The sequence below is a fragment of the Xenopus tropicalis genome, chromosome 1 (assembly GCF_000004195.4).
Source record: "Xenopus tropicalis strain Nigerian chromosome 1, UCB_Xtro_10.0, whole genome shotgun sequence".
Taxonomy (NCBI): Eukaryota; Metazoa; Chordata; class Amphibia; order Anura; family Pipidae; genus Xenopus; species Xenopus tropicalis.
Genome location: NC_030677.2, coordinates 10,972,353 through 10,985,592, shown reverse-complemented (window position 1 = coordinate 10,985,592; position 13,240 = coordinate 10,972,353). Strand labels below are relative to the sequence as shown.

The following is a 13,240-nucleotide window of genomic DNA, read 5'->3' as shown; positions in this document are numbered from 1 at the left end:
CACAGTATGATTCATTTTACTTCATCATTAGATTAAAAATGAGTAAAGAGATCTACAATAATATCCCAAAAAACAATAACACAGGTGAAAAAGTGGGGTGTTTTGGTTCTGTGTTAGGTCCACTCTTTTAAATTTCTATTAACCCGAGAGAGGGCATTGTAAGTACTTTATTGGTGTGTGCAGATGACACAAATCTATACAGGACATCTAATTCCATCCAAAATGTGGCATCCTTGCAGCAGGTTGTGGAGAAACGGGGCTAAGTGGCAGATGAGATTCAATGTTGACAAACGTGAGGTCTGGGATGGAATCCTATGCAGGTATAATTGGCCCCAGCTCATGAGTTGTCAAACTGGTCAGAGTTGCTGGTTTCATAACCTCACCAAATGAGAGGATCTTGACATCTATGGGCTCCAAATAAGTGGATCTTGACATCTATGGGCTCCAAATAAGTGGATCTTGACATCTATGGGCTCCAAATAAGTGGATCTTGACATCTATGGGCACCAAATGAGAGGATCTTGACATCTATGGGCTCCAAATAAGTGGATCTTGACATCTATGGGCTCCAAATAAGTGGATCTTGACATCTATGGGCTCCAAATAAGTGGATCTTGACATCTATGGGCACCAAATGAGAGGATCTTGACATCTATGGGCACCAAATGAGAGGATCTTGACATCTATGGGCTCCAAATAAGTGGATCTTGACATCTATGGGCTCCAAATAAGTGGATCTTGACATCTATGGGCACCAAATGAGAGGATCTTGACATCTATGGGCACCAAATGAGAAGATCTTGACATCTATGGGCTCCAAATAAGTGGATCTTGACATCTATGGGCACCAAATGAGAGGATCTTGACATCTACGGGCACCAAATGAGAGGACCTTGACATCTATGGGCTCCAAATAAGTGGATCTTGACATCTATGGGCACCAAATGAGAGGACCTTGACATCTATGGGCACCAAATGAGAGGATCTTGACATCTATGGGCACCAAATGAGAGGATCTTGACATCTATGGGCACCAAATGAGAGGATCTTGACATCTATGGGCACCAAATGAGAGGATCTTGACATCTATGGGCACCAAATGAGAAGATCTTGACATCTATGGGCACCAAATGAGAGATCTGGCCCAGACCCATCGTAAGTTCTGGGCCAGATTCGCGCAACTGACTTGGGCCGGTGTCTTTTGGCACAACGGGCCAATACTGGCACATATCCGATTGTACTTATCCGGACCAGCACTGAGCCGGCTCCGGGCCAGATGCGGATTCCTTTATGATGATCTGGCTCAAATGTGGACCAGATCTGGTCCAGCTCTGTTCTGGTTCTGGTCCCATACCAGCCCCAGATGTGGGCCAGAAGTGTGGAATAGATGTGGGCCAGATGTGGTTCACATTTGAGCCAAATCATCATAGCATCTGGCCTGGAGTTCGCTCAGCTGACTCAGATCTGGCCCAGACTGCGGAGACTTATTCCCTTCCTTCCACCTAATCCCCCCCAATGAGCCCAACTGACATAAGAAAAACACAATGACACCGTTTTGGTGGGTGGAGTTCGGCCACAGCTTTATTAAAGAATCCAACAGTATATTTATACTAATTTATACTAATAAAAGAAAAACAAACACTGATCTTTACAACACTGTTGACAAAAATAGTTATTGTGCAAAGTGTAAATAAAAAACAAATAAAACAGTACAAGAACAATGCAAATAAATTCATTTATTTATTTATTTACTATTTTTTTAACTGTGCAACTACAGGAGTTGGTCCCCTGAGTCCAAACAATGTGGTCAGAACAAAACAGAGAATACTAATAATAACATATTTATCCCAATGAACTAAAAACACAATCAGATAGTATCTAGTAGAATTAAGTCTAAAACAACTGGACTTTTCTGAGTCCAGTGTAGTGAAGAGTGCTCAGACTTATACATTGGGGAGACAAAACAACCTCTCTGTAAGAGAATGGCCCAACATAGGCGGGCAAACTCCTCAGGACAAGACTCGGCAGTCTATCTACACCTCAAGGAAAAAGGTCACTCTTTTGAGGACAGTAACGTGCATATTTTGGACCGAGAGGACAGATGGTTTGAAAGAGGTGTGAAAGAGGCCATTTATGCCAGCTTGGAAAAACCATCCCTGAACAGAGGAGGGGGCCTGAGACACCGCTTGTCACCAACATACAATGGCGCGTTGACATCCTTACCCCGGCAGTTTCACAACAGTTCACACTTCCAGTCATGTACTTTGAAGGATTAACACCTTCATCAATGAGAATCTTGGTACCATTGTGATTGGATCCTACCTTCTTACACCTGTCAGTTTCAGCTAACACCTAACTGAACAAGTTCAATGGAACCATTGTGATTGGATGTCTGTGACTCTACTACCATCAAGAGTTTAAATACCGGGGAATTCCCTACCAGTCATTTGAACTGAAGAAGCCACTTGGATGAGGGGTGAAACGTTTTCAAGAAAAACTCAGAAAAGTCCAGTTGTTTTAGACTTAATTCTACTAGATACTGTGTATCATGTCCTGGATGAATGAGAATCTTCATAGACACAATCAGATAGAGCAGTCAAACAATTTAATTCCCATGGGCCATCTGAAAAAAAAAAAAAAAAACACCAATAAGAAAGCTGTTATTTTTCCACTAAAGCAGTGTTATGAGACAGACTATGGATAAACTGCAAATTAACTTATAACTTATTATACCGATTAAGTTATCTCACAAATTCTAGTAATATTTTTATTTATTTATAATTTTTTTATCTATAAATCAATGGCTGTTTAATAATGTTTGAGTTTTTTGCCTTAAATAAAAGTTGAAATTTATTTTTATCATGAAGTCAACCTCTATTACTGACTTGTTGTCCTAATGAAAAAATGTAACTGCCACTATGCTTCTTGGATCTGAATTTACCTCAGTTAACGCCTCTTTGACTCTTGAACGCTCTTTCCGGCCACCGCCATGGTCAGGAGCAAGATTGAACCAATGGATGGCATAAGAATCTATCTCACTGTCTGCTGCATTGGTCGAAGACTGGTTCTTTCTTACAGCCCCTGTAAAAAAGAAAAATAAGAATTTTTAACTTCCACAGAATAATAAGCTCCATAATAATGGCATAGTAACTTTATTGTTTAGGTTTTAAAGATGTATCTAATACTCAACTTCTTGGTATTACTCAATACTTACTGATCAATAAACTTCTTGTGAGCATTTCCTTAAAGCACTTCGAGTCCCATTGACTCCTTTCCAGTTTATTTGTTTGGCTACTGCATCTGAGTAAAGCCTTGAAAGTATGTTCCATGTCACTCTTTTGGTGTTTTGACCTCCAACAGCACCCAGAGCAGATATCTGAAAAGACAAAAATATATTATATTCTCTGCTCTAATCAAAACGAACAAATTTTATATAATGTAGAGAACAGCATATTCCAGGACCCTCTCTGACTACAAAAGTAGAGAGAGACATTAGTAAAGTCAAGATGCTTTTATTGTCATTACAACCACATATAGCTGATGCAGTACAGCAAAGGGACTAAGTTTTACCTGCAACCTGCAGGTAAAACTTAGTCCCTTTGCTCAGAAGGGCCAGAAGGGATGACTTTGACGTAGTTGGCCAGCTTGAAGTATATTGCAATATATGGACAAACAATCCCTCTTTTTGGGGGGGGGAGGCATTTCTTAGTAGCTGAATGCACAGAAATGTCCTAATGTCCTATTTCTACATATTGATAATGGGTGAGGGCAGAGGATTTTTTGCGGTTGTTTATATTTCTTTCACCAAAAACTAAAAAGTGGCGGTTGAGTCGGAATTTAGGCGGATCTCTGTCTGTGAATCTGGAGAAAGTGTTTTCCACCGGTTTTTCCACAACTTTTACTCCAAAAAAGGGCTCTCTCCACTTTTGTGAATTCCCCCCCCCCCCCCGTAGGAACAACAGCGCTGCTCAGGAAAATGTTAAAGATGCTAGCTGTCCTGCACATTCCCTGAACACTCTGCCAGGAATGTTGTCTAGTCCAGCAGATTTCCATGGGTTAACTCTGTATAGAGTTTGCGTAATGTTTCTTAATGGACATACAGAGCATCTGATCACTGGAGGGAGGGATGGTCTTCATCATGTTGTTCTGTACCATGAACCGAACGAGTACCAAACTTTATATTAATTGGTGCCCTAAATCTAACACTCTCACCTTAAATAATATGTAACCAAAACTAAGAATATTAATATTCGAGGCCAGTATCACTACAACAGGCACAGAACCACTTGAGATAACGTAGGTACAACAACCATAAAGTAGCTTTAGATAATGGGAAAAAAACATACCATGTTTTGTTTAGCTTATGAATTTCCTGAGTCTTTAAGCCATTCCTCAAACTCCTCAACTTCAGGCACAGTGGTCAGGGGGATACTGATGTCTTTAGGCATTTCAGCCACAGGAGCCTCTGTCCCCAGTCTTGCAGCAAGATTGTTCACAGCAGCAGCAATCGCCATTTGCTGTTCCTTCACATGTTCCAATAAAGTTAGGATGTGCAGCTGAGCAGCTACAATATAGGAAAGATTGAAAGTTTTCTTATTATATATCATTTTGAAAAACTGGATGTTTGAAATAAAAAAAAAAAAAGATTTTACCAGAGCATGGAATTGGTCTAGTGCCTGTCTTCCCCGGTCTAAATGTGGGCCTAAAGAAATGCTCATCTGGCAGAGGCGTGGCAGAGATCTGGCCCATAGAGCTTGATGGTGTGTGAGAGACACGTGTTGCAACTTGAGGCACTGAGGATGGGGAGAGTCATTATTTTTAGCAAAGATGGCATGCAAACAATTATTAAAAAATATAATATATATATATATATATATATATATATATTAATTATTATAAAAAATACCTGACTGGAAGGCATGCAAGATGTACTTAAGGGGGCAGGTGGTGCTGCTGTGAAACATAGGTATGTCAATAACATATTTTTAAGTGAATAACAACAAATTATGATAAATGTACTATTATAATAATAAATCCTTTATGTTTATAGTTTCTATTGTCCTTATGTGCAAGTTGCTTTGTATAAAAGCATCTGCTAAATGACCAAACTAAATGTAAGCTTACAATGAACAATGTTCAGCCAAACTCTGTCAGATTCACTCAGCACATAAAAACATTAACTTTAGGGCTCTGGCACACGGGGGAGATTAGTCACCCGCGACAAAACTCCCTGTTCGTAGGCGACTAATCTCCCCGAGTTGCCATGACCCGCCATCTTTTTCGGCGATTTGCGCCGGTGGGATGACAGGGGTAGGCAACTCGGGGAGATTAGTCGCCTACGAACAGGGAGTTTTGTCGCGGGTGACTAATCTCCCCCGTGTGTCAGAGCCCTAACAGTTACATTAACTGCATCAGATCCAGGCAAGTACCTTGACTTAAGATAAAATTTGCCACGGCTTGACTGTATATACATGTTCAGTTGTAACATTAACATAACAGTATTAAAAAACTATTTAACGAAAATAAAAGAATATACCAGTAAAATAAGATTCTGTCTGCCTCTGGTCTAGGAGAGGTCTAGCAGTAGTCTGGCAAGCTTCATTGTCAGGAGTAGGGGAAGGAATAGGTGGTACTGGACAAGGGAGGACATTGTGGCATCTCCTCTTTATAGCCGTCTCTGGCTCACTGTCAGAGTCTGTATCGCCAAAGATTTGCCTAACAAACAACACAAACACCAACTAATCATGTTTGGCAGAGTTAAAAACTTTAACAAATTGCTTTAAGATTAAAACCTAAAAACACTCAAAATACATAAAAAGACACACAAAATATTAAATTAACTTACACTATGGAATCTATAGTATGACTTGTATCAGTTGACCCTTTATAGTACTGCAAAATATCCAAACAGTCCATTGCTTCCTTTGGCAATTATAGCAAATTACTTCAAAGCAAAAAAAGAGAAGTTTACACTACCTAGCCTTTCAGCTCTATAGTTAAATATTTCTAAATGTATTTTAAATGGTATATAGTAGTAGTGGTGTAATAGTCTCTAATAATATGCTGTGATAATGGCTGAGTTTCCCCTGAGACCCCTCTCCCTGGGCCTGTATGGAGCTGGGCACAACCACCTTGGGCAATCTTTGCCAGATAGCAGAACTCACCAGACTCTTGGAATCCACAAAAGGTTGTTTATTTGTTGTGGGTTAACAAACGTTGGGGTGGATGGACAAATGCTGGAGGTCAAAAGAAATATTGCTTTCCCAACCCCTGGAGTAGCTCCTCCCACATGGAAAGCAGGAACATGAATGGCATGATGGGAGGAACTGACGTCACACATAAGGAAGGGAATGGGAGGGTATACAGACTTTGAAGTAAACAAGTTGTAATGCGACCTTGGTCACTAGGTGGCAGCGTAACAATGAAAATACATATAAACCATTAACTTTAATGGTTATGTACTGTACAGTATTACCTGCTGGGGCAGCACAGTGACTTACCTTTATGAAATTTGTAGCTCTGAGGATGTACTGTACCGCCGATAACTACCACACCGAAGAATTTCACGGATTCGTTTTCACAGATGCGGCACAGATCCGTTTAGCGAATGTTCCCGCCCACTGACACCCGGCCCTGAGCTGTGAAACGGAGGTGACTGTAACACGGATTTGCCGGTTTGAAAACGGATCCGGCTCGGAGTCAGCTGCCATGTGGGAAACGGAGGTGACTGTAACGCGGATTTGCCGGTTTGAAAACGGATCCGGCTCGGAGTCAGCTGCTGTGTGGGGAGGATCTTGACATCTATGGGCAGCTTATGTTATATAAATCCTTGAAGGAGAAAGATCTGGATAGTAATCCCAGCAACTCTTTTGAAGCTGGCCATACAAGCTCCAATAAAATGTAGTTTTGTATGATTTTTGGACCATGTGTGGGCTCGAAATTATCATCCTGATCATTTTCGTACCATGGCGAACAGTGATTTGGTCGATCGGACAGTTTAGAAAATTTCAGTTGGATAAAGATAAAATCTGTGCATGTATTGTGTATGTGACGATATCCTCGGGGGACCTACAGTGGAAGTCACTTTCATATGATTGGTGCAGCCAACTATTTCATCCTCCCATTTGTTATATTTAAGGCTTTATCCTACAATTTCAGTCTTACTAACATAGAATGTTAGGTTGAAAAAAGACGTATGTCCATCACGTTCAACCATAATGCCTATATATAACCTGCCTAACTGCCAGTTTATCCAGAGGAAGGCAAAAAACCCCATCTGAAGCCTCTCTAATTTGCCTCAGAGGGGAAAAAATACCTTACTGACTCCAAGATGGCAATCGGACCAGTCCCTGGGACAACTGGTACTAAGAGCTATTTCCCATAACCCTGTATTCCCTCACTTGCTAAAAAGCCATCCAGCCCCTTAGTATGACCACCTTAAGACAAATTGCTGCATAGCATGTTATCACAAAGCAACAAGGCATATCACCAAAAAAGATAGGCTTAGCATTTAAACCGTAAATGTCGATATGAATTCATGGTCGGAACAAAAATGTCTACAATTTCAATATTTACCAAATTAATGCTAGCCAACCGATTCATATCTACATGCTGGGCAGGCTGGTAACATATTACAATGATAAAGATAACATATCACATCTCAGAAACTGCATAGGAACAAGGATGAGTAATATAATGACCCTATAACACACTGCTTAGCCGGTCTGTGCATCTGCTGTGTATGATAAACCATCTGTTACACCTCATAAAACAAGTCTGGTGTGTGAACTGTGAAGCCCCCTCGCTGGTCCCTGATGCTTGATGTTGTCAAGATGTCTCCTGCTTATGGGCAGCTAAAGCTTTTTGTTTCTATTATACAGACATTTGTTACTGTATTATTTATTATTGGGGACCAAGTATGGATGGATGGTTGTGCTTTTTGCATGTCTTGAAATGTAAAACAAGGGTAGAACCTGGACGGCATGGTGGGTGCCTTGCATTGCTGGGGTTCTGAGTTAGGTTCTGAGTAAGAGGTCCTATCTGCAAGGAGTTTGTAGGGGTCATTTTAAAATAAGGCAAACAGTGTGCAAAGTACAAAAGCAGGCAGTGCTTTATTCATGAGGGGCAAGAGGGAGAAGCCATAAGGTTAAGACCATTGTCAGACAGGAAGTGGGGGGAGGTAAAGAACTGTTTACTTGAGGAGCACTAAGGGGAATGCTCTTGCGACATGACTTTCTTTACTTCTTCCCCCTCTTCTTCCTTCACATACTCAGGTTTCCTCCCATAACCCAAGAACAAGTCAAAAGGGTTGAGGAGACCACCTCATACGCATGCAAATAGCCCAAAGGGATTCTGGGAACAAATTCCTTAAGGCTCCTAAGAAAAAAATCCCATTGACATGGGTTTATCCTATAGGCTAAAGCTCACCCACTGGGTTTTTGAAGCAAAAGCCAGGATAATAGCAGATCAGATTCCCAACTACAGACCGGTTTCGCCCTTGGGGCTCATCAGTGTAGTGCAGGGTTTTCTGATCAGCTTAGGGAGAGCCAGGGGTGGGACCTTAACATATTTGTTCCCAGAATCCCCTTTAAATGAAAGTACCTCAGTGCAGGCGTAAATGTGATCTTAGAATGTAAGTTTCACTGAGGAAGGGGCGGATGTGAACGTAGAACAATCTCTTTAGAGCTCTTTATAAAAGTCTTGGCACTATAACAACTGGTAAATAATACCTGAAACGATATTGATTAAAATGAACCTTTTGTGTAAGAGGGCTACCAATAAAAGGCTTTTCATTGGAAAATTGATAGTTTTATATAAAATATTAGAGTTAGCCTCTTTCTGGGAAGGCCACGCCTCCTAAATCTTTCATGATGATTTGGTCTCACTTTCATTAGTCTTTGACTAGAGTTTACTCATCAGCTTCATCTATTTCAGTATATAACACTGATAATTTATATAAGAAAAAACATCTACAGGTACAGAAAACCCTCCTTTTCCTGTATCCTGTTAATACTCCTAAGTGTATGGGGATAGTTGTGGGGTTCTTCCTACTTAATTTATATCATAATCCAACTATCCTTTTCTGTCACGCAATCCTGTTCAGATTGATGGAGAAGGAAAGGTAAAAACTCAGTAAGCTTTATCAGAAAGGTCTATGTTAATACAGCCATAAGCACTCACAGAAACGCTGCACTGAGTCCTCTATCAAAAGAAACACAGGATTTCTTGTCTTCTTTTGTGTACACATGTTCTTCTGTGTTAAACTTCCTGCTCTCAGAAAAATGCTTCAGGGCACGGGCACGAGTCTGCTCAGTTTGCTCCTCTTTCCCCTCCCATCAGAATTTGCTCCCCCTCCCCACTATGTGTAATCTGAGCTATCAGCAGCCAGAGCTGCAGCAGGAAGCTACTAAGACCAAAAAATGGCAGCTGCTATCTTAAACAAATGGAGGGAGCTTCTAGGGCTGTTACTCAGGTATGGTAAAGCTTTCTGCAGAATAAATATAGAGTTCTAGCTTGTACTAATTTATTGGCAATAGAATAATGTCCTTCTCCTTTGATGACCACCAAGGGCTCAGGTTATAGCTATATTCTAGCTCTATATATACCTTGAGTAAAACTTTTTTTAGTCTAGAAATGCTTCTCTTTATCCGGCATTTATACAGTTTGATTTGTACTTATCTGTGATACTTTCTAAGCCTAAGTGCATGCATTATTAAGCTGTTAGGTTCTCCTCACTGTTGTCACACATGGAGATCACTCACGCACAGAGCCAAGTGAAATGAGCTGTTACTGAAGACATTTGTCTAGTTGCCTCTCTCCGGTATCTTACCTCAGGAAATACTCAAAGTCGTTACCTTCAGGGTACCACATAGGAAGCTTTTTATAGAGTAAACATCAATAACAGAGAAGTAGGACATGCCTCGGCTGTTATTGTCCTTAAAGGCTTCCCTGAAAGTGCGGATTGCTTGAAAGACAGGGTTGTTTGATCCACAAATTTATATGTGTATATTTTTTTTCCATCGTTAGAAAGAAAAATATATTTTTTTGTGTAGTTTAGCAAGTGCTTAATAGAGTTTTATTGCATTTACTGCTCTTTGATGTCTTAATCCAGGGATCCCCAACCTTTGTTACGTGTGAACCACATTTTAATGGAAAAACTGTTGGGGAGCAACACAAGCATGAAAAATGTTCTTGGAGGTACCAATAAAAGCTGTAATTGGCTACTTAATAGCCCCTATGTGGACTGGCAGCCTACAGAAGGTTCTGTTAGGTATTATAATTGGTCTTTATACAGCCAAAACTTGCCTCCTTACCAGAAATTCAGAAATGATGACCTGCTTTGAGGCCAATGAGAGCAACATCAAAAACGTTGGGGAGCAACATGTTGTACCCGAGCCACTGGTTGGGGATCACTGTCTTAATCCATTATTGCATTCTTGTCAGTTGATTAAGGGCTCCTTGCACTACACTGCAGGGGTACAGATGGCTTCTTAGAAAGTGAGGGAATTATGGGAGATTATGGGAGATAGCTCTTAGTACAAGTTGATCCAGGGACTGGTCCGATTTTCATCTTGGAGTCAGGAAGGAGTTTTTCCTTGGAGAGGCTTCAGATGGGGTTTTTAGCCTTCCTCTGGATCAACGAGCAGTTAGGCAGGTTATATATATATACGTGATGGACGTAAGTTACTATTAGTGATGGGCGAAATGTTTCACCAGGCATGGATTCACGGCAAATTTCCGCGACAAAAGAATAGCCACAGGCAACAAAAGCATAGCTGTGGATCAACAAAAATTAGTCGCGGGCGATAAAAGAATAGCCGCGGGCGACAAAAGAATAGCCGCGCAACAAAATAATAGCCGCGGGCGACAAAAGAATAGTCGCGGGCGACAAAAGAATAGCTGTGGGCGACAAAAGAATAGCTGTGGGCGACAAAAGAATAGCCGCGCAACAAATTAATAGCCACGGGCGACAAAAGAATAGGCGCGAACGACAAAAGAATAGCCGCGGGTGACAAAATAATAGCCACGGGTGACAAAAGAATAGCTGCTGGCGACAAAAGAATAGCCGCGCAACAAAATAATAGCCACGGGCGACAAAAGAATAGCTGCGGGCGACAAAAGAATAGCCACGGGCGACAAAAGAATAGCTGCGGGCGCCAATTTTTTTTTGACGCACAACATTTTTGCCGTTTCACGGCAAAAGATTCGCAAATTTTTCGGTGAAGCGAAACGGGACAGATTCGGTCGTCACTACTTACTATGTTACTATGTTACAGCAGAAGGAGGAGGTTGACCACAGAGTGAGGCTACAGCACGTTCAACCACAGTTTTTGGGAACAGGAGCTGGGGAATTGCTAAGCTACAATGAGAATGAAATGAAATGTATATACTGTACTGTAAGAAACACAAGTGACTGACAGCTATAGTCTTTAAAACCAGCCCCTTAGTATCAGTTCAATGGAATCCAAGATGTCTCATTGTCATAATAAGCTTGCTGCGAAAGCCAACTGTTATATTTGTACAGAATTAACAAGAAAAAATGATAGGCAGCCACTTTTTTTTTTCCCTATGAATTGAAATGTCAACTTAAATCAAGTCTCATCAAAGGAGCATCTTCTCAATTCGGTGGCAACCGTTGTTCATTTCAGTGCAAAACTGTAAATTATTGATGTTGCGTGTTACATTAAACGACTCCCTTTTAATTTCGAGAAAACCGAGCGAACAAGATGCTGTTTCCTTATGTATGGCCAACATCGTGGAAATTAATAGGGGATTTTTTTTTTTCCTTCTTATCATAATTTACCAGTTGCAATTTATTTCATGCCAATGCTGATCAAATGTTGTTAGTCTGTGATGGCTCTGGAAGTGCCTCTCTAATCCAACATGTTCTACCTTTACTGAAAAATCCATAGAAATACCACCTCGGTGCAAGCTGCTCTTGCCTAATATACAACTCAGGATCAACAGGGGGACTTGTGGGAAATAATTTTTTGGAAATAGCGGAACACTCCCATTAGGAAATATTTCAACGGAAAGGGAAGAAAATGATGCACTTTATACTAGATTCTAAACTGGATAATTGGTGCGCTGCTATAAATTGTAAAATATGAAGGCAACAATAAATAGTAGCTGGAACCGTTGGTAGATGGAACCGTCCAAGCTGTTGCTTATATTAGATTTGTGCTAAATAAATCAGTGCAAAGTGGCAATCTCTATGCATTTGGAATATACTGTATGAATCCACAAGTTCTACCCAGTCAGATTTAATTTTAAGCAGGAAAGACATTACTAAGTATATGCAGAAGGGAGGAAGAGCAGCTGGAGATGGGTCGGTGGTGGTACTTCCATTGCATTGTAAGGGTAGGTTGCAGTTCCAAACCCAAAGCTGGAAAAGATCCTTCTGCATTCCAGGGATGCCCATAGTTTAGTGTTGTGGGATCTCCTTTAAGTAAAGTTAGTGCATTTGGTTCTACTCCCATGTAACTGGAGGAGTCCCAAGTCGGACTTGGCTTTCTTACTATTGAGTGCTATTCTGATACCTACTGGGAGCTGCTATCTTGCTCCCTTCCCATTGTTCTGCAGCAGTAAAGTGTGCCTGAGTCTGAGCTTTCAGAAGGAGCCAGCACTACACATTAGAACTGCTTTCAGCTAACCTATTGTTTCTCCTACTCCCATGTAACTGGAGGAGTCCCAAGCTGGACTTGGATTTCTTACTATTGAGTGCTATTCTGATACCTACTGGGAGCTGCTATCTTGCTCCCTTCCCATTGTTCTGCTGATTGACTGCTGGGGGGAAGGGGGGGGGATATCACTCCAACTTGCAGCGCAGCAGTAAAGTGTGCCTGAGTCTGAGCTTTCAGAAGGAGCCAGCGCTACACATTAGAACTGCTTTCAGCTAACCTATTGTTTCTCCTACTCCCTTGTAACTGGAGGAGTCCCAAGCCGGACTTGGATTTCTTACTATTGAGTGCTATTCTGATACCTACTGGGAGCTGCTATCTTGCTCCCTTCCCATTGTTCTGCTGATCGGCTGCTGGGGGTGAGGGGGGGGGATATCACTCCAACTTGCAGCGCAGCAGTAAAGTGTGCCTGAGTCTGAGCTTTCAGCCAGCGCTACACATTAGAACTGCTTTCAGCTAACCTATTGTTTCTCCTACTCCCATGTAACTGGAGGAGTCCCAAGCTGGACTTGGATTTCTTACTATTGAGTGCTATTCTGATACCTACTGGGAGCTGCTAT

General features: G+C 41.3%; 1 protein-coding gene and 1 long non-coding RNA gene across 10 annotated transcripts in view; one reads left to right on the top strand and one right to left on the bottom strand.

Annotated features, from left to right (window-relative positions):
- The window catches only part of ctnna2 (catenin alpha 2), a 1,024,232-nt gene that overhangs the window by 560,500 nt on the left and 450,492 nt on the right, over nucleotides 1–13,240 (top strand).
- Nucleotides 2,589–6,715, bottom strand: LOC116408419. 6 transcript variants are annotated; one of them, XR_004220905.1, is made up of 7 exons: nucleotides 6,165–6,205; nucleotides 5,537–5,715; nucleotides 4,653–4,793; nucleotides 4,347–4,564; nucleotides 3,215–3,376; nucleotides 2,942–3,081; nucleotides 2,589–2,623 (listed from the first exon to the last, which is right to left on the bottom strand). It is a non-coding gene; the product is annotated as an uncharacterized LOC116408419 (long non-coding RNA). The 6 variants fall into 6 exon arrangements; XR_004220908.1 differs by lacking the exon at nucleotides 2,589–2,623 and adding an exon at nucleotides 4,907–4,953 and having other exon boundaries at nucleotides 2,809–3,081; XR_004220906.1 differs by lacking the exons at nucleotides 2,589–2,623; nucleotides 6,165–6,205 and adding an exon at nucleotides 6,501–6,715 and having other exon boundaries at nucleotides 2,809–3,081.